Here is a 27,390-nt window from a genome sequence, read left to right as displayed (position 1 = left end):
TTCTATAATCTTAGCACAACAGAGGATGAGGCAGAAAGGAAGACAAGTTCTAAACTAACATGAGTTTCATAGCAAGTTTCAGGTCAACCTGGGCTACATGGAAAGACTTTAACGCAAGATACCCAGACTAAAACCAAAACCGAGAAAAGCACAATGCTGACATCGTACTGTAGGTTTTTGGAAAATCTAAGATACAATGAGATTCTCAAAGCAATGTAGTTTTGGAAATAACAGGAAAAGCTAGAGGGAAAAAGCTGTGGGAAAAATGGGAGAGCCACAGTTCCTGCTGCAGTGTATGGTAGAGTAGGAAAAAAAAGGGGGGGGGGACTTTGCAAATGGTAATAACTTCAAGACAAAGGGGGGGAAAATCTAAAGAAGGGCTTGTTTTGGAGAGAAAATGTAGTGTAGACCTTTATGATTATTTTACATAGAACTGCAATTGAAGCTCAGTATATCACTATATTTTTTCTTTCATGTATTTTTATTGTAATTAATAGAAAGGTTACATTATATTCACCAGATAGAAGGTGCATTATTTCAAATACATTGATACCCTTTCTCATGTCTTGGTCCACATTTCCCTCCCCCCCACGCCTACCCCTCATCTTGTTTTCCCCCCTTCCCTATCCAATTTCAAATAACCAAATACAAATATATCCAATAAATCAGGTAACAAAGTGAGATACTGTAACAATATGAGATAACCAAGGGACAGCAAAAGAGATGAGAGATAACATAGTACATTAAGGACAACAATCATTCATTATATGGCTTTTGTTTCTATATCTTGGAGGTCCTTTCATTTAGCATCATACTGTATGGCCTTATGTATCTAGGTTTTGCTCTATTGCAACTCTCTGCTAGGAGAGCCCAAGGTTTCTATTGATTATGACAAATGAGGGAAACCACTGAACCTATGTTCCTTTGAGTCTGGCTTACTTCACTTAATAGAATTTTTTCTTACTTCACTTAATAGGACTTTTTCTAAGTCTTTCCATTTCTAAGCAATGTCATTCTTTCTGAAAGCAACATAGAATTCCATTGTGTACAAATACCACATCTTGTTGATCCACTCATGAACTGAGGGACATCTGGGTTGGTTCCATATCTTTGCTATGGTAAATAGTGCTGCAATGAACATCGTTGTGCTAGTGGATTCAGTATGGCCTTGTTTCTGGACATTGCCTAGTAGTGGAATTGCTGGGTCATAGGGGAGCTCTATGTTTAGTCTTTTGAGGAACTGCCATACTGCTTTCCATAGTGGTTGAAGGAGTTTGCACTCCCACCAATGTGTAGTAGTGATCCCTCCTGGCCACATCTCCTCCAGCATCTGTTGTTATTAGTTTTCTTGATCGTGGCTATTCTCACTGGAGTGAGGTGGAATCTTAGAGTTGTTTTGATTTGCATTTCTTTTATGTCCAGTGATGTTGAGCATTTCTTCATGTGTCTATAGGCCATTTTTGTTTCTTCTTCAGAGAAGACTCTCTTTAAGTCTTTGGCCCATCTTTTAATGGGATGGTTGTTTCTTTGGAGATTAGTTATGGAGTGATTCAATTTTTTGAGCTGTTGATATGAGGCCTTTGTCAGTTGTATGGTTAGTGAAGATCTTCTCCCATTCTGTAGGCTTCCTAATTAATTTACTAGCTATGTCCTTTGCCATACAAAAGCTCTGCAGTTTAATGCAGTCCCACTTATCCAGCCTTTCTCTGATTTGTTGTGATTCTTGGTCCTTATTAAGAAAGTAGGTCTCCTTGGCACAAGTCGAAACTTTCTTAATATATCACTATATTTTAAGAGTCTGTTTTCCTTGATTATCAAATTATATCCCATAAATGATACCAGAGGATATTTTCGTCTTTTATCCTTCACCACAAGAGCACAAGAACTGCAGAATCCATCTTGAATGGGAAAAAGTCTTGCCAAGGATGATGACAAGGACAATCCTTGCTTGGCTGGGCCACTTTAGAGCAGCTGAGGACTCTGAGCATGAGCGGAACCTGGGGACTGGGTGCTTCACTTTGACAGTGAGTAGGAGAGCTATGGATACAGAAAAGACGCGGAGCCTGCCCATGGGAATTGCTGGGATACCACTGGTATCTTTGGAGTCTGTGCAAAAGAAAGGATTCTGGATTTATCCCAAGGGTCTGATGCAAAGTCAAAGAAATGATGAAGGTGGATGCCATTTCCACTTAAGTAGCTGTCTGTCAGGAGACTATTGTCTTTGCTGGTGGTCTTCACCAGGTTCTGTGCCTTTCTGGAAGTTGCCGCTTTTGCTCAAGAGAGTCAATTCTCCCCGCCAGACCACTAGAGAAAGCTATTTCCCTTTGACTGTGCTGCGCAGGCAGACAGTGCTGAAATGCAGTATTTATTATGTGACTTCTATCTTCAATGTTTGCACTGCAGGTTGAATTTTTTTTCTTCAGTGACTCAACTTCTTGTGCCTCTTGATGGTTCATGTTTTTCTTTTGTAGTAAATCTTTGTTCCAAGAGGAAAAAATAAATAAACAAAACTGTTTAATTCTCAGTTTAAAAAAAAAGAGAAAACAAAAGAAATGAGACCCAAACTTGTGGATTCAAGTGTTAAGATGCTTTTGAAGACAGAGGCAATTGGAAGATGCCTGAAATATGGTTATTAGACATTCTGTCTCTGGCAGGAGAACCTCTAGAGCTGCCATTCAGTGAATAGGCAACTTCCTGTGCAACTGCCTGCCTGCCTGCCTTGGGCCAGACAAAGGCCCAGAAGGAGCAGCTGCTAGCCGGGAGAAATGTGAGAAAATAGGAAATTGATTTTGAAATAGGATAGAGGAAAAAGCACAAGAATGAAGTTTAGAATTTTCAAATATTCCCCCAGCAGATGAAGGCAATCTTTAGTTATTCTCCTATGAAAATAAAAGGGCAGTGGACTCACAGTCAGAAAATACGGAAGAAAAACCTTAAGTTGATTTATTTCTTCATATTTGGGGAAAATTCAATATGGCTTTGTGGTTTTAGTTTTCTGTGGTGCCTAAGATGACTAGTGTCACCCTGGCTATTTGGAGGTGATGATAGGAAGGATCTTAATTTGAGGCTACCTTGTGGGGAGGGAGTAATAGATCTTATCTCAGCTAACAAACTAGGCAAGATGGTACAAACAAAATCTTGATCTGTAAATTTATCATGGATAGATGGCAAATTAAATCACTAGGAGGATGGGAGACAAGGCTGGAAAAGGAGAAATCTTAAGAAAATGATGACTTAGATAAAACCAATTGAAAACGTATCCTAAGACATTCAAGAAACCAAAAGACTAGGGCTGTTACTTAGTGGTAGAATGCTTGGTTCATATGAAGAACCCTGAATTCCAGTTCCAGCACTCCTCAAAGCCTAGTGCTGGTAGCTTTCACTTGTAATACTGGCTACTGAAGAGGCTGAGATCTGGGAATCTCACATCAAATTGCCACCTCGGCAGGAAAGTGACTGAGATTCTTGTCTCCAATTAATCACTAAAAAGGCCAAAGTAAAGAGCAGCTCAAGTAGTACTAGCTCTCAGTACAAAAGCTCAGGGACAGTGACAGGTCCCAAGTTCAAGATCCAGTACTGGTACATACACAAACAGTAAAAACAGAAAGAAAATCGAAGAAACTCTTGCATGCCCATTTAAGGGATATAAAAGACCTAAAAGATGTTTTTTACTGAAAGAAAGGTTGAGAATCCCTTAAGACCGTCTAACTCACACAACAAATAAGAAGAGCCATGAAAGGAACTCAGGTTTCCTAATTCCTGGAGCATTTGGAGACGAGTAGACATAGTCCTGAAGGATGAATGAAGAGGTTTCTTTCTGCCATTCGTTTCAAACTACAAACTGTTATAGCTGCTTTGTTTCCTGTATGTTCTTTTCTTTTGAGTTTTATCCTTTTATCATCAGTTACCACAATGCTTATTCCGGTAATCTAAGATGTTTATCTGAATTGCTGCCATGACTCAGTTTATGGAAATGCAGTTTTTTAAATTAAAATGCTAGAAATAAGATCCAAGCAATGTAAAAAACTTTTTATGGCATGACTGGTTTACTATAATTTAGGGATTTGCTCATTAATCATAAATTGCAATTAAGTTAATCTGTCTGTATTTCTTCAGTTAGAAAATATATCTTATTCTAACCACTCTTTTGAAGACTTTCCAGAAACTTCCTGGTGCTACATTTACCCAAATTCACTGTAGAATACCAGCCCCGAGAAGGTGCAGTTATGGTGCATAGATCTATACCAAACTCTGAGAACATTTCTACTTCTTGTGGCTGCTTATACCATGTGAATTAAAGCTGAGACGTGGTAGTTAAACTGACATAGTGATATATTGATCTAATGAGTAATATTACAGAAGTAATTCTAAAAGAGTCTCACTTGTTCTGCCTTAATCTTTAAAATTCATTTGAACGATCACATAGTGCAAACCTTTCGTTGAAAAATTCTTTCAAAAACCTGTGGCCAAAAATAATATCGTTCCACATAAGTTCATAGAAGTTTCCATTTAAAAGTCAGACTACCACCACGAATGATAGGCCTTGAAACATCGGGATGCTCTGGGATCACAATCTTCATGTGGACATTTGCTCTTTTGTTTGCTCTTTTCTCAGAAGTCACATTCCCTTAGCCTATCATTAATTTCATAGATGCCCTTCTATACCTTGTAATGATTGTGGAGGATATTCTTGTAGCAGAGTTCGCTTCCTAATAGGAAGAGGCAGCACTAGAAGTTTATTATCATTTGGAGGCTGAACGCCCCCAAGACTGGAATTTTCTATTGGTAATGGCCACCTTCTCTTTCTACTTTTCTCCGGATCCTTCCCTTTCTGTCTTTGTAGAGAACTCAGTAGGTAATGTGTATCTTTCTGTGATTTCACTATTAGTGTTCCCCTTAGCAAGATCCTAAATTTTACAAACTGATACAGACTCTAGAGTGAAAAATTGATCAAGAAGAAGCCCAGGAATGGTTTTTCGGTATTTTAAATATTAGTCATAAGTAGTCTTGTCCTGTAAGTCTTGTGTGATATTACACAAAGGCTTTCAGGAACATTAACAGACAGACATTCGAAACATATGAATGAATGTGAGTCTAGAAACTTAATGAAAACAAAATAGGTTACCTGTCTGTGCTTCCAATCACTCACCTTCATGTCTAACAACCATTAAATTGGACATTCGCCCCATTACCCATTTAGGAATAATTCTCCTTTATGTCACAAAGTGCTGATTTCCTACCTACCTTCCTTCCTTCCTTTTTTAATTTTTTATTGTTGAGCTAATGTATAGAGTGGATATAGTTACATTCTCCAGATAGTAGTTGCATTACTTCTCATATATTGATACCCCATCTCAGGTTTTTGGCCCCATTTCCTTCCCCCACCCCCTCCCAATCATCTTGATTTCACGAACCTTTCTTCAATCATTGTGAGTATTAAGGTACAACACAAAACCCATCCCCATTCTCACTTTCTCCAGGCCATCATGTTCCTACTGATTCTAATTTCCTAGAGATCATCTCTGTCTTCTTTGTGACTTTTTCTTTAAGTTTCCTTTCCTTCATGGCACTGGTATGTAAACTTCCTCCAGGATCCAGGCTGGGCCTTTGCCATTTCAGCCTTCTCATTATTCTGATATCTACTGTATGTTCATAAATATCCATGTGCTGGAACTGGGTTGGTGATTCTACAATACTGAGCTAAATCCCCTCTTTCCATTTTAATGTTCTTGGTGACACATTGAAGTAGAAATAATGAAATGTTCACTCTATTTCCGTTCCCCAAACCATTTGTCTTCTCGTAGAATATTCTTCCCTTTCTGAGCCTAGTTCTCTAAACCTGGATCTGAAAAGTTGTGGTTCTCAGCCATCTTTACCTTTTGTAAGCAACGCAATTTTTGGAAGTGTCATAAAAAATGACGAAAGAGGTAAAACAAATACAGACACATGAGGAAAGAGTAAACTAACAATAGCAGTAGTTCAGTTTAGCATGGCAATGGATTTTAAAGGCAGATTTAAGAATAATCACTTCTAAATACAGGAAGAGCCTTTATGGAAAAAGTGATGACCAGCTGCTCTTTGGATAACTAGTTCTTGGTATCTAAGACAAAACAAAGAACTTCAAATCATGTATTTAAGTTCAAAGATAGGCAGCCTAGTTATTTGACAGTTCCTTGAAACTGGTTTTGAGAACCAACCTTAATGTTGTGAGGGAGGGATAGAGTGGTTGGAAACAGAGGGTCCAGGTTGAAGATATTACTCTAGAATTTGAATAATTCAGTCATTTTTATTTATCACACCTATATTTGTTAAACTTGGATTCTCAGAAAACACATAAAATGGTCTCTCACAATATGTCCCTATGATCAAGACTAAAAATGAGATGAACCCCAATAGATCACTAAGCATGGACAAACACTGCCCTCCCTGGGTGGGCCTGGGAACTGGTCTTGTCATGTAGCCCACGTGCCAGAGATGAACAGAGTTCCTCCCTTCGTAGCAAACCCCTGTCCTTCCAGTTGTGGACCTTTATACATAATAAAATGAGTCTTCAGTCTACATCTTTGTGCTGTGGACTCCTTACAATGTTGCCTTTGACACCTGGTGGCATGATGTAAGCCCTTGTGTGTCTTGGTATGTATTCAGTTCCTGGTATTTCCTACCCCCGGTTAAGTCTTGCTAGCCATCTGGATTTCTCTTGAAGCTCTGCCCTCCTGCCCTCCCCTGCTCTCAAAACCAGGTAGAAATGATCTCCCTTCTTTACCCCCTTCCTCTGCCTCCTGGAAACTTGCCAGTATAGAGCGAAGGCTCACCAAGAGGCTTGGATAGAGCATATAGCTTGATTGCCCCCTGCAAGGAATCCAGACCTCCTCCCACACAGGCTGCTCCTGCTTCCTCTCTTCCCTGTCTGTCCTGGCTACAGAGGATCCAGCAGGTTCCTGTTCAAGGTCATCAGAATTAGGACAAAAATAAAGACCATTTCTCTTGGCACATAGCAGACGTGATTGGATATCTAAAAAAAGAAGACTATCAGATCTCAGAAAGCGCTAGGGTGTGTGTGTGTGCGTGCATATGTGTGTGTGTGTGTGTGTGTGTGTGTGTATGAAATTATTTAACACCTTTTAAAATAAAGAAAAAATGTGACTTTCAGAAATGATTTCAGGTGTAGGTCATTCCAGAGACTTGTGAAGCAAACATGTACATTAAGAGTTGAATTTCCTATAGGATTCAAAAGAACCACTTTTGTATAATACTAGCCTTTTAGAGTGATTGTAGACATCTGTGACACATTATGAATTGGCCCTTCTTATAAGACTTTATTTTCAAACCTTTGCTTTTGTTCCTATCCAAATACCACTGGACTTCATTAGAGAACAAACCCAGAAATACGCCTGTAAATACAGTTTTATATCACCCCATAACAGACTTTACCTGGCTATTAGAAAGTTATGGGCTATTGGATAATACTCCAAAACCTGAGGGGAAAATCTAAAATTTTATTCTCTACATGTAATTGAATCACTGTGCAATTATTATGTATCAAGTGATGTTGGTAAACTGTAATTTTGCTAACAGAACCAGGGTTTTTTGACATATTATGTCAAAGGAGAATGATTTCTAAATAAATGTATAATCTTTGGCTGAATACATTGACAGACACATCCTATACTCCAACAACCCCTTAGTCAGGTGTAGGGATATCCAGGGGATATTTCATTCCTCTCTAACCAACATTCCAGTTTGTGAGGAAATTAAGTTCGGTGGTCTCAGTACTTACTTCTCGTTGTATCTTCAGGACAGTAGAAATAAATCTCTGTGCTTCGCATATCCACAAAACTTCCAGTTTCTAAAATCAACTGTCATCTTTTCAAATAGTTTATGTGGCTTAGTCTGTGATAAATTCAAAAGTGAACTGTATTCCTAATTTCAGTTTTTTTCAGTTTTTTTTTTGGTGTTTGGATTATGTGAGTACATTTCTTCTCAAACATTGTTACCCCTTCCCATGTTTTTCTCCCACTTTCCATCTCCCCACCTGATCCCAAATTGTAAAGTTCATTTCCAACATATCGTCTTGTGAATATCACTGTTACATTGGTTTACTCTTTGTCTTTTGCCTGATTCCAGTTTTAACTACAGAGTCAACTCTATCTGGATCTATTAATCTGGTTTAATATGAATCGTAGGGCATAAGGATATCAGAACTAACTCTGTAACGGTTTTTGAGCATGTTCTTAACTTCTTTAAGTTCCAGTTTCTTCATTGGTAACATGGAAAAATGTTGTATTTTTTTATAGAGGCTTAAAGAATCAAGGGAAAAATGCACTGGATGGAAGTGGGGATTTAACTTAGAGGAAGAACACTGACCTACCACAAGTAGTTTGACACAAGAACTTAAAATGAAAAGATACATGCCAAATGCTCAGCATAGTGCTAACTTAGTATAATGCTATAATGTTAACTTTTATCATACTCATATATTTAGTACCACTATTAGTTTGATTTCATTTCTAGCATATCATCACTGAAAACATAGTTTTTATCTTATTTAGCTGGAAAGGTAATCATCTCAGTTTGATTAGACTATTCTGATGTTCTTCCTCTCCTCTCCCCTTTTATATTACTGGAATTTGAACTCACAACCTTAGTCTTCATAGGCTGACCATTTAAGCCATGAACCATAATAGCCCTATTTTTTGCTGGTTATTTTTAGGACAGGGTCTCCTTAGAAATGTTTCTGCCCAGGCTTTCCTTGAACTAAGATCATTCCATTCTCAAGTCCCTTGAGTAGTTATGATTGATTACAGACGTGAGCAATGTCCTGATATTCTGATTTTCCTGAAGGTTGTTGGCCTAAGCAGAGAAAGGACTAACAAACTCCAGGTATACAGCTAAGTTGGTGCCAGTTGAAGTAACAGGGCATTCACGGACTTTTTTTTTTTTTCAACGCAATTTGCTTTGATTTGGTTCATGCATTTTTAAAAACTTTCCTTGTGGTGTTCAATCATTAGGCTTTCATGCCTTAAGAACTAAACTGTTATAAGTAAAATTCATTTAATATTAGTATGATTCTATGTGGGTGTTTATTCACAAGGTAAAATAGTCACACAATTCAACATATTTAATAATGCCTGCTTATGGAACTACAGAGAATTCTGCAGATCTTAGATAAGGAGTGCTTAAATTATGAAAGAGAGTATCCATAAGGCTGATTGAGCTTGAAACCTTCAATGTGGCAAACTATAAATAGAAGATTGAAGTTGAATGGGTGTCTTTGCACTGTATGTGACTCTTGGCTGGACTGCAGTATGTTGAAGCAGGCAGTAATTTAATGCATGAGTGGATGTGGTCACAAGCCCGTGCATTTTCTTGGAGACATATGTGGACACCATCCTTCATTAGTCAGCAATAGAAATAGTTTAAAAATCATCTCCGTTCCTTTGCCTCTGGCCCCATAGTGGAGGAGGGGGTTGCTACTTTTAACTCGGCATCTTTCAAAGGAAATCCTTGGTCATTCTCAAGGGACATTGTTCTTTGTCCAACTCTCAATCATGAGTTTGTATTCACAAGAGTAGAACCAGACATACGGGTAGAATACTCCAATATAATCGGCATAAAATTTTGCCTTACCTGGATCTGCTATTTATAGATGGGCATTGCCTAATTAGCATTTTAAATTGGGATTTTAATAAAGGCTATCAATCAGTGACCAATTTACATAAGCATTTATCTGAGGGAAATGAGCATGCCAAATATCAGTCTTCTCAAGATTCATCTTGACCTAAACGATGATTTATTTAGGATCGTAGGACCACTCATTCCTCCACTAGAAGTTTCTTCTTTCCATGTGGTTAATTTCTGTAAGTCTATATCTGCCAACTTGTGATAGTTGAATATCAAGCGGAAGATTTTTCCAAGTATGGACAAAAAACTGCATGGGTTGTGAAATACTTTATTTCATTCTAAGATTCCGGCTTAAAAATTCTGTCCTAAAGTCTTACGTTGTATTATTTGCATTTACTTCAGGCTCTTGCATACACACATACCCTCAGAAGAGTCAGCCCTATTTCTGTGATCTGTGAAATGCTTCTTTTCCAAAGAAGATATTTGCTTAAGAATTTAGAATTCCTTTGGTGCCCTACAAAATATCCATTGTTCTATTTTTTGACCCAATTTTTCTCAAGAGAAAGAATTGCAAAACCTTGAAATGCCTAGGAAATTTAGAGACCACGTCAAAATAATATCAACATTTTAGCTATGTGTTTAAATAATTTCTATGATACGTTAATAGTGTCCCAATTAAGAGCTGCATGTATTGATTGTTAAAGTGAACAACACACAAGATGGTTGTGATTGTGTTGAAACAGGCTGGGTTTCGTGAGTCATGGTTTGGGGAAAGCCAGAGTTATTGAAAGAAAAGAAACAGTGAGGAGTAACATCAGTTATTTCTAAGTATGGTAATGGGAAAGGAAATCTTCACCTAGGTAGATCACTTGGTAGCAGTAAGAAGTGGCAAAAATCGAGGTAAAACTAAAATGCCAAAAATAAAGGAATTGCTGTTGTTGCTGGGTCTAGGGAATGAGAAAAGAAATTGGTCTGTTCTAGCCAAGGGGCGTGGGGAGAAATTCTCAGTGTAATCCTCAGTGATACATGGACAAAGTGATGTTCGTTTTTTACCTTATTAATGGGGAAGCGGCCCTTTGGCTTAGTCTGTATTTAAAAGAGAGAGAAAAAAGTGACAAGACAACCACAAAATAATACGTTGGTTAATAATGGTATGGCCATATAAAGCGTTCATGCTTCCGTGTGTTTATTTCCAAAGATCCTTGAGTTTTGATGGAATTGGAGGGGGAAAAAATGTCTAAAAACGCATAATAGCCAAACAATTCTTAGTTTATTGGAGAAGAGGACAGGTAGAACGTTCTAGAAGAAAGAAATGGTAGGAAGGCACCAAAGGCAATACCAAAAAAGAAAAAAAAGATAGAAGAGATTTAAAAAAAAAAAAAACACGAAGAATGTCGAAATAGCTTTCGTTGGAAAGTGGAACCCGTGCAGGGCGGCACATCGGCGGCTGGGCCCAGGCCGCCCCGCGTGGCCTCCCCGAGGGAAGATCTCACCAGCCTGCAGCCGGCCCACATCTGGGCACTCGCTGGCTCCGCTGGGGTCCCGGCCGCAGCCCTGGTCGGCGGGGTACCCGGGCTGGGCCACGGCCGAGGGGCAACCACGGGCCATGCGGGGCCCCAGGGCGACACCCACACTCTGGCCGTGCACACCCACCGGGGCCAGGCTCGGGCACCCAGCCGCGGACCTCCTCCCCCTTCCTGCAAAGGAGGTAGGGACCCCCCCCCCCCCGTCCCAGGCTGTGTGCGTCCCGTGGGCGGGGGAGGGGGAGGACTTAGTTTGGTGAGCACGCGGGAAATCCTGGCCGCCTCCAGGCTGTGTGGCGCGTGGACGGCGGCGGGGCCGAGGGTTCGGGCTTCCACACGGGGTGGAAGACGAGATTCTTTAGTGAGACGAAAAAGTAGAACTGGGAGACGTGATCAATTTTGCAAAAAAAAAAAAAAAAAATCGATAACCGCTCCCCCCCCCCGGGAGGGAAAGAGCCGCGGTGGGGAGTCCGGCGGTTCCCGCGGGCCCGTGGCGTGTCCTAGCGTGGACGGCTGGAGATGTCCCCAAGCAGGGTCTTCGTCGCCAGCCGGTGACCAGTGTGCAGTCTCCGGTGGGGGCCTGGTTGCGAGGATGCGCCGGCCGGTGTGTGTCCGTGCGTGGATGTGCGCCCGGGTGTGTGTGAGCGTGTGTGTGTGTGTGTGTGTGTGTGTGTGTGTGCTAGCGCGCGCGCGCCGGAGTGCGCACTCGGGGGGCTGCCCGGGGGTGGCGGCCCGGCTGGGGGCGGCGGGCACTGGGTTGACTGGGGCGGAGGTGGGAGCAGCCCGGCCCGGCCCGAAGGGGTTAAGCCTCGCCGCCGCCCCCTCGGCGGCCGGGTGTAAACAGAGGAGCCTCAGCCTATCATGTCTGGCTGCCGCGCGCAGCCCGAGCCCCGAGCCCGGCGCTGTAACACGATACGCTCCAGACCCAGGCAACTTGGCAGCGCCGGGCTCGGCTCCGCACGGCCACAGCGCACAGCGAGGGCGCGCCGCGGCAAGGTGGGTAAGCGCGGAGGCGGCGGAGGCGGCGAAGGTGGCTGGGGCTCGGGGGCGGCGGGCCGGCGGGGCAGAGCGCGGGGCGCCGGGCGAGCGGGGCGCGGGGCGCCGGGCGGGCAGGGCGCTGGGCACCGGGCGGACAGGGCGCGCGGCGGGCAGGGCGCCGGGCGCGGGAGCGCGCGGCTCCGGCCCCCTCGTTCCACCTCCCGGCACGCGGCGCCCGCAGCCGAGCCCGAGCCGCCGCCGGGTCCCCGCGTGTCTCCCCGGCGGTGTCCGGAGGGGGAGGAGGCTCCTCCGCGCGCGGGTTCGAATCCGTGCCGGGGCGACGCGAGCGCCCGGGAGGAGGTGATTTCTCCGGGGCTGTTAACCCGTGAGGGGCCGCCTTTTCTGGAGGTTTGGAGCAGGGGAAGGTTTGAACTTTCCCCGCCACTCTTCGGCGCAGGTAGCCGCGGGCAGCGTGGAAGTCTTTTGTTCCCGGTATTTTTAATTAGATGGATTTCTTTTTATGACTACGATGCGATCCCAACCCAGGAGGGGAAGCCATCCACTCTCCCCTCTCTCCTTCTCGCTCTTATTCTTTTTTCCTCCCCTCTCTGCATTCTGAGACTTTTGCGATGTATTTTTTTTTGTCTTTAAATGGAATTCGTTGGGAGCAGATCGGAGTGATAATGATTTTTGGATAATTTATGTCTGAAATGTTTAGAAATCGGCCTTGAGCTTGAATGCAACAGCCCTCTGGTTCCATTAACTGAAATCCATCATGCTAATTGCTTAATGGTGGGGTGGGGTGGGGGGGAGGCACGAAATAATCTTGCTAATTAAAAGCAGTTTTTCTCCTGCAAAATACTTAACTGTGGGCTTTGTGTCAGGAGGGGGTTTGAGAGAGCGGAGTCTGCAAAGAAATGCGAACTTTGAAGCTGGGTTTCCGGCACGTTACTCCCGTGCGAAGAAAAGAAAAATACATAGATAAGAGAGTTTGGGAATGGCTTGGAAAAACTCGTGCAATATCTATTAAGACACAGCTATCGTCTAGCCATTCGTGTGTGTGTGTGTTTGTGTGTGTGTGTGTGTGTGTGTGTGTGTGTGTTAATAAAATAAACCAAAGGTGGAGGTGGGTGGGCAGCTTTCCGAATGAGAAATCACATTTCCTCCCTCTCCAAGGCTAGCAGTTCTCTGTCTGTCTACATTATCTTATAAATGATATATACAGATATATGTCCCTGTGTCACAAAGTCATTCTGTCTTCTGCAAGCCTAATATAATCAAATTCAGTTCTTTAAGAGGGTGTAGTTGAAGATTTGATCCCCCCCCCTTTTCCACTAAAGTGGAAATACTTTCAGTAATTGAAAGCAGATTCACGTCTGGAGTTGTACAAGCCAAGGTTTTCATTTTTAAAATAAACCTTTTGTTCTCTGGTTTTAAATGTTTCAGAGAGCTATCCAGAGCCCTCTGTGTGCTAATTGCTAAAGTAGTTCTTAAGAAGGGATTGAAAATACTCTGAGAAGGCATTTTAGGAATACAGCTAACTTACCCCAGCCTCTCTCTAACATATTGGAACTGAGCATTTACTATGAGTGCCCCACATTTTGATTTTTCCCCCCCAGCAGATTCTCAGGCATAGAGATGCAGCCTTACTGTACCAAACACCAAAACCTTCACCAGAAGCCATGTGCTTTCAGAGGTTTAAAAAGAAAAAAAATAATAAAACTTGAGAAATTTTGCTGCGATCCCATTTTGTCCTGTGATTTACACAATCTTATGATACATTTGAAATCCAATGTAAAGTATGTTTAATTTGAAGACATGCTGATTTTATGTTAATGCTGACAGACTTAACCTTGAAAATTAAGATTGAAAATTGTTCCTGTCCCATCTTCAGGGGCTCAGTGTTAAAAGCTTAAAATAAACACATACACACACACACACAACTGGCTATGAAAGACTGAAATTAGGATATATTCTAGACAAAGAGGGAGACAGGGATCTCTGATTAGCTGGAATGATACAGAAGGGTGGAGAAAGCATCACCACATCACCTCCCTCGTTCAGGACAGGGAATCTGAAACGATTTATGTAGTTAGGAGGGGAAAGTTGAAAGAGTTGCACTTTTTGACGAGGACAGTTGAGATCTGAAAAAAAGAAAATAGGAATATTCAGAATGTTCTTCATTGTTGCTTTCTCACCCTGTTGTGTTGATTATTAGTAAAACCGGGCAGTATAAATGGCAGTTTTAATTCTTAGAAACCACTTGGTGTAGTGTGCCTTTTACCTTGTTTCCTGATCTTCCACAAAGTGAATCATTTGAACACATTATAATAAATAGGTGAATAGCTTTGTCATGATTATAAATATTTTTGGTATTCGCTTGTAAGAGCTCTTTTTAATGAAAAAGTCAATATTTAAAATATTGAACAAATCTTTCCAAACTGAAATCTTGCCAAATTTTGGCTGTGTTGTTATTCTGTTTCTTCGATGTTCAGGGCCACGTTGTGCTATAATGGAACTTGATTCTTCTCAAACATTTAGGGGAGAAAAGCCATAGAGCGTGGACTCTTACAGATGTCTGAGCACTGATTTTTCAGTGTAATATCCTTGTCTAAACAAGGCTTCTCTATTTACTCTTTTTTCCTTCTTACATTAATACGTGTATTTTTAACTTGGTAAGGGAGTGCCCAGAATCTTCTGTTATCTGCAATAATATACTTAATTTATCATGGGACTCCTGTCTTTGATAATGTAGGCGCATGGCAAAGGAGACACTGTCTAAATACAGTGATCTTGATAATTAATGCCATAAGATAGATTAAAATGCTGTATTTCAGGTATTCATTTCCTTAAAAGGGCCACCAGAACAGCGTTGCTAAGCACCCGTCACCACTGCAAGTGACAGAAAATGACCCAAATTAAAGAACCTGTTCTAAGCTGTATTCTTGTATTTTCTAAAGTGCATTTCAAAAGGTTTAACAAGACTCCTTCAGTTAGTGGAGAAAAAGGATCTATTTTCAGCTGCGATCAGCAATTAAGAGATTGGGTTTTAGATTATCAATTCTTTAGATTATTGTAGTGTATTTTGTTTCCTGTGTCTTACTCTTTAAGCAATGATGAAAAAAAGATTTTTAACAATCTATTTTTTCTAGCAATCCAGACATCAATGCTAAAAATAGGAGGATGAATTTAAATTATTATCTAAATGAGATGTTTTAGACTTTCCCCCATTTTGGAAAAGTCTAAATTTTACACTGATAGAGTATATTACAGGTTCACGAATGAATTTTTTCCTGTACGTATACATAAGTATACATGCGTATATTATGTGTGGCTTAAATTAAAAATTAGGCAGTAATTATTCTATGCTAGCATTGATAGGAATACTTTCATAATTCTTGAGAAATAGGGTATTTTCTTTGTGTGTAGTTAGATGAAAACTATAGTATGAAGGATATAGTTGGATAAGCTGTAGTCAGCAAGTAAATAAACAAACTTTGGACAGAGTTTTTGTTTATTTTTGTTTTTTGTTTTGACCTTACAGTGAACTGTACCCTTTTGAGGTTGGCCAGAAGTTCCAAATAGTTATAATTAAAAGTTAAAACACTACTATGTGAATATCAAACAAGTATGATCTTCCAGTAACCTGATTCTTGGCAAAACCAACAATCACAGAGAAAGTTGTGAACTTCCCAGCAAAGCGAAAGGAATGGAAGGATTTCTGTTGTACAGAGACTAGGAGAGAGGTGCAGGAAGAGTCCAAGGTTTAGATTAGAAGTACTAGCAAGACTGGCTAAATCACATTGTTCTGAACAAGTCTGAAGCATATAGACTTTAAGGTATTAATTAAAAATCCTACGTGATGAGATCTCATATACTGCAACACTGAATATTTCAAAGCTAAACTAATACTTAATTCTTTATTCTAGTAGAATTAGTTTACATTAAAGATTCATCTGTTATTTAGATTTATAAGGTTATTTGGCCCTGCTCTTTCCCCTAGCAATAGATAATGTAATATAAATCAAATTTGACTTATTGTAGTTTTGTCTAGAATGGAAAGTCTTTTCATCTGAATTTTCTCACTTTAGGTAGGTGACATATTTTTTTTCCTCAGATAGAATAGCTGTATGATATCTAGGGATTATATATGTATTTTAGCTGGCATGAAATGATATATATTTTAATATTAAAGAAAGCAGTCCTTGAAAATGGATATGCCAATTTTAGTTTCAAACTTAACTATTCAATTACAAATCCTATTTAAGTTTTGAAATGTCTATTCCTAATTTTTACTCTATCATGTTATATGCATCCACTTCTTCGCTATTGGGGTGAATAATTTATATCATAGATGTTAGGAATGGTGGACTAATTTCATTGGGAAGGAGAAAGCATTAAACAGTAATTTTAAAGGCAAATAACATTTCAATAAAGGTTAGATTTTGGAAAACACATCTTCTAGTATTTCAAACAACCAAAAAGAAAAGTTTTTATCTTAAGTGGCATAATTTCAAACCTTATTTGATATACATATCTTGTGATGTACAGTTAGAAGTCAGAATGTGTTATTACCAGAATGACTAATGTGAAGTAGAAGTATGTAATGTAGAAGATATAAGCTTCGGTCATTTTTAGTTCTAGATACTGAGCTACATTTAAAAAATAAAATAAGATGACAAGTCTTCACAGATTTGCTGAGTGTTAGTGTGTATGCAGGAGAAAGAGAGGATCTGCTGCGTAGATGCTAGTAAAAGGGACACTGGGACACATTTTGTGCCTTTTCTTTTTAAAATAATTTTTAAAAATTACCTTAGGAAACAAATTGAACATTCTTAACCTCTTATAATTATTTAAACATTATTTCATTTTACCCCTTGCTTAAAAGTTGTGCATTAGTGGTGTAGACACCTGGCCGTGCTCTTAAAAGTTTATTTGTCTTTTAATTCCTGTGATAGTAGGGGGCAGTACATCTCCTTAATTATCTTTGTTCAGGGAAATGCTGAAAGGCCAGGGTAGTTAAACAGGGCCATTTGGATTTGTGAGGTCGAAGTCAGAAGCTAGGACAGTGGTTAAATGCATTACCATGCTATGGAACCATTCCCAGGGAAGTGACCTTGGTAGAAGTAGAACAAACCATTTGGCCATTTTATGACAGCCATCCCTGCTCCTTTTATTACTGACCGATTTTCATAAGTCATTTTTATCAAATTTCCTTCTTTTTTTTGGTTTCATATACTATTTTCATTCTTCACTGGGAAGCTGAAGAAAAAATTAAAATTGGTTTCTTTTTAGGGATAGATTTTCCCTATATTTTTTATTTTATATGTTGATACCTATCTATGGAAATAGTCCTTCATTAAATATTAAAGTGATCAGGCTGCCTGACCATTCTGTATTTGCTTTCGAGGGTCATTAATGGTGATGATTAGTGTCTTTGCAAAGAAGCTGCTGTCCTGCTATTTTTCAAATTATTTTTTAAGCTATTAAGAGGAGAAGACTTGCCAACTTCAATTTCAGTAGTGGGAATAATATTTGTTTTAACAAGTGCCTAAGTATGTTTACTTGAAAGTTACTCAAGTTTAGTAGAGCTATTGCCTCTGTTCCAGTCCTCACTTCCTTGATGAAGTTAAAACAAAACCATAAGATTTATAGTCTATATTTCTCAACTTTATGGCCAATATTTTTCTTGTGATATATTTTATATCAACTCTAATAAAATGGAATTTTTGCTTAAATATTTGAATGAATATTGTTCAATCAGGGGAAGGATTTCTATTAAGCAGGGGACGCGAGCTAACCTTTTTGGCAAAGTGCAGTTAAAGCAATTAAGTACTACATATAAGACTGGTTCTCCTGTCAGATGTTACTGATTGGAGTTAGGCTGATGCTTTTACCTTTTTCTCAATTTTCCTTTTTTATTGTTAACAATTAATGGACACAAATACAAATCTTACCATTAAGAATGAAAAAACAAAGGCTCATTATCAAAATGTCTATGGTATTATTTCAGGCTTCATAGGAAATATTGCCTTATCAGTCTTCTATGAATTATGTAATACTAAAAATTTCAGAAACTCAATTGCCACAAAAATAGTTCCTTCAAGAGAGTTGCATTTCCTTTTTATCTCAAAAGATGTATTTCTTTAAGGACCTTTTTATTTAATTGAAAAAATACACAGCACCCATTGGATTATGATATCTTTAAAATGAGTTATAAACTCCCATCACCCATTCTGTTTTCACAGCCAAGGTTTAAAATACAGGCTCTTTTCTTCCATTTCTTAGCTTGTTCTTTGGCTTTCTATTATGGAGCCCTGTCTTCTATCTCCTTTATCCTGTGTCATTACATTCCACAGTGTCATTACAATTACCATCTTGCCTCCTTTTCCTTCCCAATCCTACCTCAGCCCCCTCTGCTCTTTTCTGCTCATAGCTTTCTATTCGTGCCTTATTCAGCATCTGCTCTTGTCTGTGGTTCGCATATCTGTTCTTACTCATACCATCCAACAAATCCTTCAAGAGTCTACTTGCATGACAGGCATGCCTTCTCTGCGGTCCTTCCTGACTGCCTGGGGCAAAGTTGGCTCCTTTACCTTCTGTGCTTCTACAACACCTGATACATACTTCTCTCTCAACACTTCATGTATCATACCATAACCATTTGTTTGCATTTCTCCCTCCTTTACCAGGGGACAAGTTCTTTCAGGTCACACAGGGTGTCTTATTCATCTTTCCATTCCAGCGTGATGCTGGAAACAAACAAAAAAAATAGAAGATGTTTACTAAATGCTTATTGAATGAAAATAATTGGATTTAATTTCTTGGTGACTAAAGTTGTCATTAGGAACCTGGGTTATTCTGTGTTAAAATATAACACTTGGCCTAGCAGATCTTGCAGTGACTGCAGACTGTCAGTGCCAGCTATAGCTACTGCTATTTTGTCTCTGTGTTGAGCTCTTAACTGTGCTAAATATCTTATAAATCTCATATCGTTTTCTCATAACATCCATGTAAGAAGAGATTTTTCCCATTTATCAATGGAGAAATTGTTACTTGCCTAAATTAAGTAAATTCAAGGTTACAAGAGTTTTAAGTAGCAAAATTATAATCTCAGTATTACCCTGTGTGATTCCATACCTGTTCAAGATATCATGTTCTTTCTTAATATTTTTGGTTTGAAATCCAATCAAATACCTGCTAGACAGGTGCTCCACTATTGTTCTTTTTAAAGCATTTTTAATTACATAGGTGATTCAAGTACAGGTACCATTTTATAATAGGTTTTTCATTTCCCTCCCATAATACATGCAACATTTACTTCTCACTGCACCATCATCAACCAAAATAATTAGTCATTGTTGTTGTAATTTGTCCAGCAACTAGAAATAGAAAAGTTATGACTGTAGCACTTCTTAGTGTTAAACTAACTTTATTAGGTTGTGATTCTTGGAAGTGTTAGTGCCTTCATATCTCCATCTTCTTGCATTTCTGGTCAGCTATTCTTTGAGGATTGTTGAATTCCAATTATGTATTTAAGTATTTAATTTCCACAATTAAATATTGTTACTAGAAGTTCATGGAATTATATGTATGTCCATGTATACATATATGCAGATAGATATACAATAGATAAGATAGATAAATGGATAGATAGATAGATTAGATAGATAGATAGATAGATAGATAGATAGATAGATAGATAGATACAATGGATGTACAGTTAGGTATCTTGTGTACTTTTTTGGAACTGGAGATTGGATTGAATCCAGGCACTATGCTAAAGAACTCTCTACCAGAGCGTATAGGTTTTGGATTGGTTTGTTTATTCTGTGGGATATGGGGGGAGTTATATTGTCCAGACTGGCCTTGAACTGCTGGGTACAAATGAGGCTTTGGAGCCTCAGTCCCCTCTATAACTGGGACTACAGGTGTCCCTCCTGGTGTCCAGCTCCAATACATTATTTTAAAATCTGGTAAATGTATCTAACAAGGTTCCACTGGGGGACTAAAATTGGAAAGGTACATTCTTTTAAAGGGCAGGCATAAGAGTCAGTATACCTCCCATGTTTTGTTGTTGTTATTTTGTTTTGTTTTTTACCAGAAAATCGAGAAATGAGAAGAATACTTTTGCTACTAAAAGATGAAGAGAGGTAAAAGAACAGAGAAGACACTCCATACTTCTGCTTTCTGCTCCTATCTTTATTAACCTTAAAAACAAACTATAATAACAACAACAAAAACCTTTCTTAGAAACTTGGTAAAACAGTATTACTACCTTGTCCTATGAAGAAGGTAGAAGTAGAGGCTTTCAAAACTGCAGAGAAGTTTTGTAATCTTCATAATCATTTACTTCAGACTTATAAGCAGGGTTAGTAGCGGGTCATATGTATCAAGTATTTACTAAATATTCTTATCTATGTTAAGTTCCTCATAGAATTTAATACTTTTCACTTTATAGGAAGGGAAACTGGGGCACAAAAGAGTTAAGTGAGTTGCTTCTTTAAGACAAAGCCAGGGTTTACTTATTTGTTAATGAATTAAGTTAGTACCAATGCGTCAGCTTGAGATAATAGCCTAGCCTAGCCACTTCCTTAGCTTTTTCACTGAAGGCTGGTGCATTACACTTGAAGCACAATTCTGCTTGCTGTTTGCTGATTAATTGTGGCTAAGCTTCTCAAAGACTTATCTATGTGAGGGCAATCCTCAGATCTCAGCCTCCTGAGAAGCCAGGACTGAGAAGCCTGTATCATAACTCCTTATTGTGTAGGTAGGAAAACTGAGGCTTAAAGAGATGAAATAACTTACATAATTATTGAACTAGTAAATTACAAAATGGTATCAGGAACTCAGTTCTGTCCTATTGTCAAATTTATTTTCTTCATTATTGAATCCAGCATCCAGTGTATTTGTGAAATTAGGATTTATTTGAGTTGCAGCTTTGCTTTATATATAATTTTTTCTTACTGTTAACAGACTACAAAAGATGCCAGTGTCCAGCCTTCCATAAACATTGTAGCCATTGAACATTACAATGATTTCCATATTTGCACAAGGCAAAATCATTTAATCTCAACAAGTATTGTTTAGAGAATAGGTGTTTTGTATTATTCTCCAGTTTTGCTTTTCATCTTTTTTTTTCAGTGAGACATAATCATAAATAATCATCCATGGTCTACTAATATCCTCTTCCTGATTAATATCCAACAATGATTAGCATCATTGATTAGCAAATTAGCAAATTATGCCTTTATTGACACGTCGATTCCCCATTTAATAGCTTGTTTATTTAATTGATGGCTAATGTTTTTACTATTACAGGCTATTAGCACATCAAAACAGTATTTATTGAACCTGGCAAAATGATAAATTACGTTTGTATTTACAACTTTGTTCCCAGGGCTAATCTATTGGTGGTTTTACTTTTTATAGTTTCGGTCTGCTGAGATCTTTCACATATGAAGTCAAATAAATTAATGCAGATTTCAAACTTAGAATGGTTTAAAATGAGTAAATATATATTGTGCTATATATATGTATATATACATGTATATAACATATATGTATATATATACATCACATCTTTACATTTATGCCACTGGGTTCACATATGTTTACATGAGCATCCTGTTTTTCACTCTTTGTAAAGGTGTAGTTGGTTGGGGATGATGGGTCTTTCTGCTGGCTTTTCCATTGCTTCGCTTGCCTAAAGGATAGGCAGGAAAGACATGTTCTGTGGAAGAGCCTTGGGGAAGGAGGACCCCCCCCCACTTTCATCAAGGAAATGTTCACTGTGCCGTGGACCAACTAGGTTTGCTTTGGTTATAATAGATTTTCTGAAATGAAGGGGGCTGTCCTCATTATGAATGGATTATTGCTATCCCATGTTCATTATAATACTATTAACCAAAGTGTTTTTGGATCTGTTCTTTTGAAATTGAGTTTGTTTGCAAAGCACAAGCAAAAATAGTTCTTGTTATGTAGGCATGGCTCATTGCTTACCTTCCTCACAAGCTTGACTAACCAACATTTGGCTATTTCAAAAATTACATCCGTTCTCAGGAGAGAGTATTTACCACAGTTAATTCTATTCAGCAAATGTAATGTTAAAGCCTGGGAGGCCTTTTCAAAGGAGAAATTTCAATATTATACTGAGAAAGGACTGCATCATTTGAAAAAGGACATTCCTGCACTGGCCACTTTGAAGACGATAATGATCATCTGGTGAATTCTAGCGTTTCTTAAGACTTGAACAGCAGTATGTTATGACTCCTTTTATGTAAAAGGCCTGAACTAGATTTGTTGTCCTTAATGGGCAGAACAATTATGTTTAGAATTTCATTGCTCTTAATATATAGTCATTTAATAAATATGATGCATCTTTTAAATGATGATTTGTGAATGTATGATAATAATTTTACATAATTTGTACTGTCTTTAAAATTCATTTATATTGTATTTCCTACAAAAAGCGAAGTTCAGACTTTTATGCTCCCAGAATTTGAAGAAACAAGATCTGTTATAAATTGAATTGTTTGCTTTCACAATTAGATATCAGTGTAAACTTCTGATCTGTTAAGGTACTTATTAATTTATTAACATTGGGTACTAATTAGTACTCATTACTAGAACTGTTTCTCAAGGGCTAGGCATTAACTTCTATTCTTATCATCTCAGTTGAAGCAGAGTATCAGTAGAATTAAATCTGTAAAATTTTTAAAATTTAAACTTTTAAAAGGAGACAGAAAATTGCTAATACTTTTTTCACTAAGAAAAAAAATACATAGTGTATATTTTGTAAAGTCCTTCTGGAACTCTGCTTCTAAATGCCAGGGGTATGTTTTAATGAGATACTACTTGGAAAGAAGGCTATTGGAAGGTTTTATTAATCTCTGTAGTATATGAAAATGGAAATAACCTGAAATCAAATAACTAGTGCCAAATTCTGATAAAACGACAGGTCTTCTTCACCAAGCTCCCTTAGAGAGCACCTCAAATATCAATACAGCTAAATTTTAAACAATATCTTGAATTATTTCTGTTTTTTTGTTGTTGCTTGTTTTTGCTCTTGTTGTTGTTGTTGTTGTTGTTTTGTTTTGGCCAGTCCAGAGGCTTGAACTTAAGGCCTGGGCACTGTCCTTGAGCTTTCCCAAGGCTAGTCCTCTACCACTTGAGCCACAGCACCACTTCCAGCCTTTTCTGTGTATATGGTACCGAGGAATTGAACATGCTAGGCAAGCACTCTACTACTCGGCTACACACTTAGCCCTTGTTTCTCTGTTGTTAATCTATATAAAATTGCTTTATGTTATAGTTTTCCATTTGGAAGAATTGTGTCATTACACTTACCCTGTTATGATTTAGTCAGCCATAATTCAATGAAATACTTGTATCCCACAGTGATTCCCTTTACCAAAGTACATTTCAGCCATGGAAATAAGCCTAACTTCTTCCATCAGCAAAAATAACAGTTGTATTCATAAGCAGTGTACATACCAAATACACAGTAATTAATGGTAGAGAGTAAACAAATAGAAGGAGAAAAGAAAAGAGAGAGATGGGAGGAAAGTCATAGTATCAATCTGTAACGTTTTCTTTAAGATGCATAATATAGCCATCTATTTTTGTCACACATCATCTGCTTCTCTGACCACTCTAAAGTACTAAAATCAAATTTTTAGATCTAAAATACTTCTGTGAAGTTACTGTGGAATCTGATTTTTAATATGGTCTTTTAAAATCCAGTGTCACTGAGTTTTGAGTCATTATTCTTAGATTCATGTAGCCATGTTTTCTCTCCTTTTGATAAAATTAGAAAACAGTACTACTCACCTAAATATACTTAGCATGCTCTAAGCAATTCATGTTGGGTCCCAGAGGCTCACACTTAAAATCCTAGCTACCAAGGAAGCTGAGATCCAGAGGATCATGGTTCAAAGCCAGCTGGACAGAAAAGTCTGAGAATCTGTTTCCAAAAATAACCAGAAAAAATATACTACTTGGACACATGGCTCAAATGATAGCTGTGCAGACAAGCCACGTAACTTTAAAAAATGAATTTATTCCGTATTTCCTGAAAACTTACTCTACTATCTGATAAGTTGGCTATTCCTAACAATACAATTTTGAGTCCTTTACATTAATTTTCTTCCCAGATATACTTGATTCTTAGTCATCAAGAACTGCAAACCAAATCTTTGGGGAAATCTAATATGATCATGTCATAATCATATTTCACCACTAATTCTTCTGCTTTATATTTTTCATTCCAGAAATGTAAATTTTCTTTCTCGGGCAAAACTTTGATCTCTCTCTCTCATGCTCAAAATGTCATTTCACAACACTATTCAAGCCTGCTGGAACAAGGGGTAGGATTATGGAAAAATGATAGAAAGAGGACATTTGGGATGGAAACACAAACAAGTTTAATAGTTAGGATGCATGAAGTATAGTTGAAGAAATATCTATCAAATAATGTGTTTTGAACATGAAGTTCATGAGAGAAAATTTTGGAAGATAAACCTAAAAAAAATAGTAAGAACTGGGATATAGAAGATTTGGGGGGAAAAATCATAAAAGGTATTTGAGGATCCACTGGGAATCTGGCATGAAATACTATCATATAATGGCATGTGTTTAGGAGAAGGAGCCTGGTAGATGCTGTTAGATGAATTGTAAAAGGGATGAAGACATAGAGAAAACAGTGGTGGGCTTTTGTATGGCTGTTTTCTTCCCAAAGGCAGGGCATTCTGTTCCCTAGGTGTTTGTTGAGCATCCCGACACAGTATAGACCCTCAGTGAACACCTGTTGAATTGCATGATTGACAGTAGCAAGAAAATCATACAACATGTTAGAGGGTTTTTTGTTGTTGTTGTTGTTTGTTTGTTTTTTGCCAGTCCTTGGCTTGAGCTCCGAGCCTGAGCACTGTCCTTGGACTTTTTCAAGGCTAGAGCTCTACCACTTGAGCCTCAGCACCATTTCCGGCTTTTATCTATGTATGTGGTACCAAGGAATCGAACCCCAGGTCTTTGTGCATGTTAGGCAAGCACTCTACCACTAGGCTAAACTCCCGGCCCTAACATTTTAGTTTGACACAGCTAAAATTGACTAAAAAATTGTAATTTACTATCATTTTGGTGTTTAATTGCATGCTAAATTTTTTCATATAATTTTATTGTAATTAATAGAAGGGTTACATTATATTCACCTGATAGAAGGTGCATTACTTAACATACATTGATACCTTTTCCCATGTCTTGGTCCCCATTTCCCTCTCCACCCATGTGCATGCTAAATTTTTTTAAAATTTTTTATTGTAATTAATAAAAGGGTTACATGATATTTGCCAGATAGAAGGTGCATTAATTCACATATATTTATACCCTTTCACATGTCTTGGTCCCCGTTACCCTCCCCTCCACCCCTAGGTTATTTCTGTTAAAGTCTTTTTAGGCCTCCTTTGCAACTCTGATCATATCTTCTCAATTCATTTCTTCTAGTAACTGACTGCAGACTCGTTGTTTAGTTTTTATTTTACCCTCATCTGAGCCCCTGAGTTTCATTAGCTCATTTGCAGACATAATGTATTGAATTGTTCCTCATGTGTGTGTGGCGGGGCGTGGGGGGCGGTGAGCCCTGGCCTGGACTTTCTCCAAGACTAGATAGAGCTCTACCACTTGAGCCACAGCACCATTTCCAGCTTTTTCTATGTATGTGGTACTGAGAAATCAAACCCAGGTCTTCATGCATCCTAGACAATCACTCTACCATTAGGCTAAACTCCCGGCCCTCTTTTTTTTTTTTTTTTTTTTTTTTTTTTAACTGTAATTCCAAGATCAGAGATTGTCTTCTCTTTGGGATTAAGCTTTTATCTTTCAGCAGGCCTTGACTCTCAGAATAACTGTATCCAGAGCTCTTTTTTTTTTTCCTGAGTAGGCAAGTTTGTTTACTGGCTGTCCAGCCTTTACATTAATCTTTTGATTCCCAAGAAGTCACAAATAAAGAGCTAGAGTTATTTTTTCTCCAACTGGCAAAAGACCACTTAAAATTTACTTACAGTTATTCTAATTGTTGAAATAATAACACAAATTTTTTGAGATTTATTTTCTCTAGCTCTTTACTCAAAAAAATAGTTTTAGGAATGTAAGTGATTAGTTTATCTTTTTGTAATTTAAAGACATAGGAAAACATTCAATATTACTCTGATTCTGAGAGAATACTTTGAATTTCAGGTCCTGCAAAGAGAACTATTGTGTAAAACCACTGCAAAGACTATCCAATGGTGCAATTACTGTTATCTGGATTTTACTTTAAAGGAATATTATTTATTGCATTTGTTGCCAGTATATTGCTTTATCTCAGTAGAATAGTTCACTTGATAGAGTGCTTTCATACAAGTACTATCACTTATGTATCTTGTTATAATTTTTTCCTGAAAAACATATTCATTATATGTAAATAGAAGCCCTATTAAGATTTATAAAATATCAAGGGATAAATTGACATGCTTTTATAAACATGTATAATTATCAAGAATATTAGCTGTCTTTCAGTTTAGAGATATTTCCATCTTAGTTGGAAAGAGAAGAGCTAGCAAGACTATATTCACAATAATGAGTTTCTCCAAAATAGGAAAAAATCTCAAGTACTATAGTAGAAGCTAGATTTATGCTAAATACAAGGAATGATGTGTAGTTATAAGATTGAAGAATAAAAACTTATAGACTTTTCTTCAGAGAAACAGGATATCAGAGAAATGTGTTTATATTTTTAGACAGATTCTGTATGAGAATTCTAGTTCTGTTTTGTAGAAGTAGTTAGTTCCAATCTTATTGACTTTTAAATATTTCACAGTATGAAAGTGTATAATATTACTAATATAGTTCAAATTTTGTTTGTTCAGTTTGAAGCTTTGTAAATCCCCATTGCCTATGTGTCTTTGTTCTTTTGGTGCTTATTTTGAATTCAGTAGGCTTGAGTCTTTGGACATATTATGTAGACAGAATGAATGTATGTGGTCATGTCATTGTGGGTTTTTTGAGGAGTGGGTCAGGGAAAGAGTATATTGATTATTACTTCTCAGGTGAGTAGGGTAAAATATGCTGTCTGTTGAAGTGATTGTCTAGGAGTTAAGTCTTTCTTAAGACAAGTGTAGTGCAGCAAAATAAACATTTGCAGTGGTTTTATATAAATTACCAAAACGAAATACTAATTTATGGAGAGCTATTATGGAATGATAGTTTGCATCTCCCACCAAACTTAATAGCA

General features: G+C 38.1%; 1 protein-coding gene across 8 annotated transcripts in view; it reads left to right on the top strand.

The window, feature by feature from the left end:
- Positions 1-27,390, top strand: part of Tenm3 (teneurin transmembrane protein 3) — a 435,030-nt gene that overhangs the window by 104,851 nt on the left and 302,789 nt on the right. The window contains exon 1 of one of the 8 annotated variants that reach the window (XM_090354164.1): positions 12,059-12,140. The exons of the other annotated variants lie outside the window; for them this stretch is intronic. The gene's annotated coding sequence lies outside the window, so the exon portion shown is untranslated. Of the gene's footprint in view, positions 1-12,058; positions 12,141-27,390 lie in introns of those variants that run through there. 8 annotated transcript variants of the gene reach the window in all.

Source organism: Megascapheus bottae, chromosome 20 (genome assembly GCF_031878675.1).
Source record: "Megascapheus bottae isolate mThoBot1 chromosome 20, mThoBot2.hap1, whole genome shotgun sequence".
In the NCBI taxonomy this organism is placed as follows: Eukaryota; Metazoa; Chordata; class Mammalia; order Rodentia; family Geomyidae; genus Megascapheus; species Megascapheus bottae.
The sequence above is the reverse complement of the archived record's forward strand: the minus strand, read 5'-3'. Positions and strand labels throughout refer to the sequence as shown.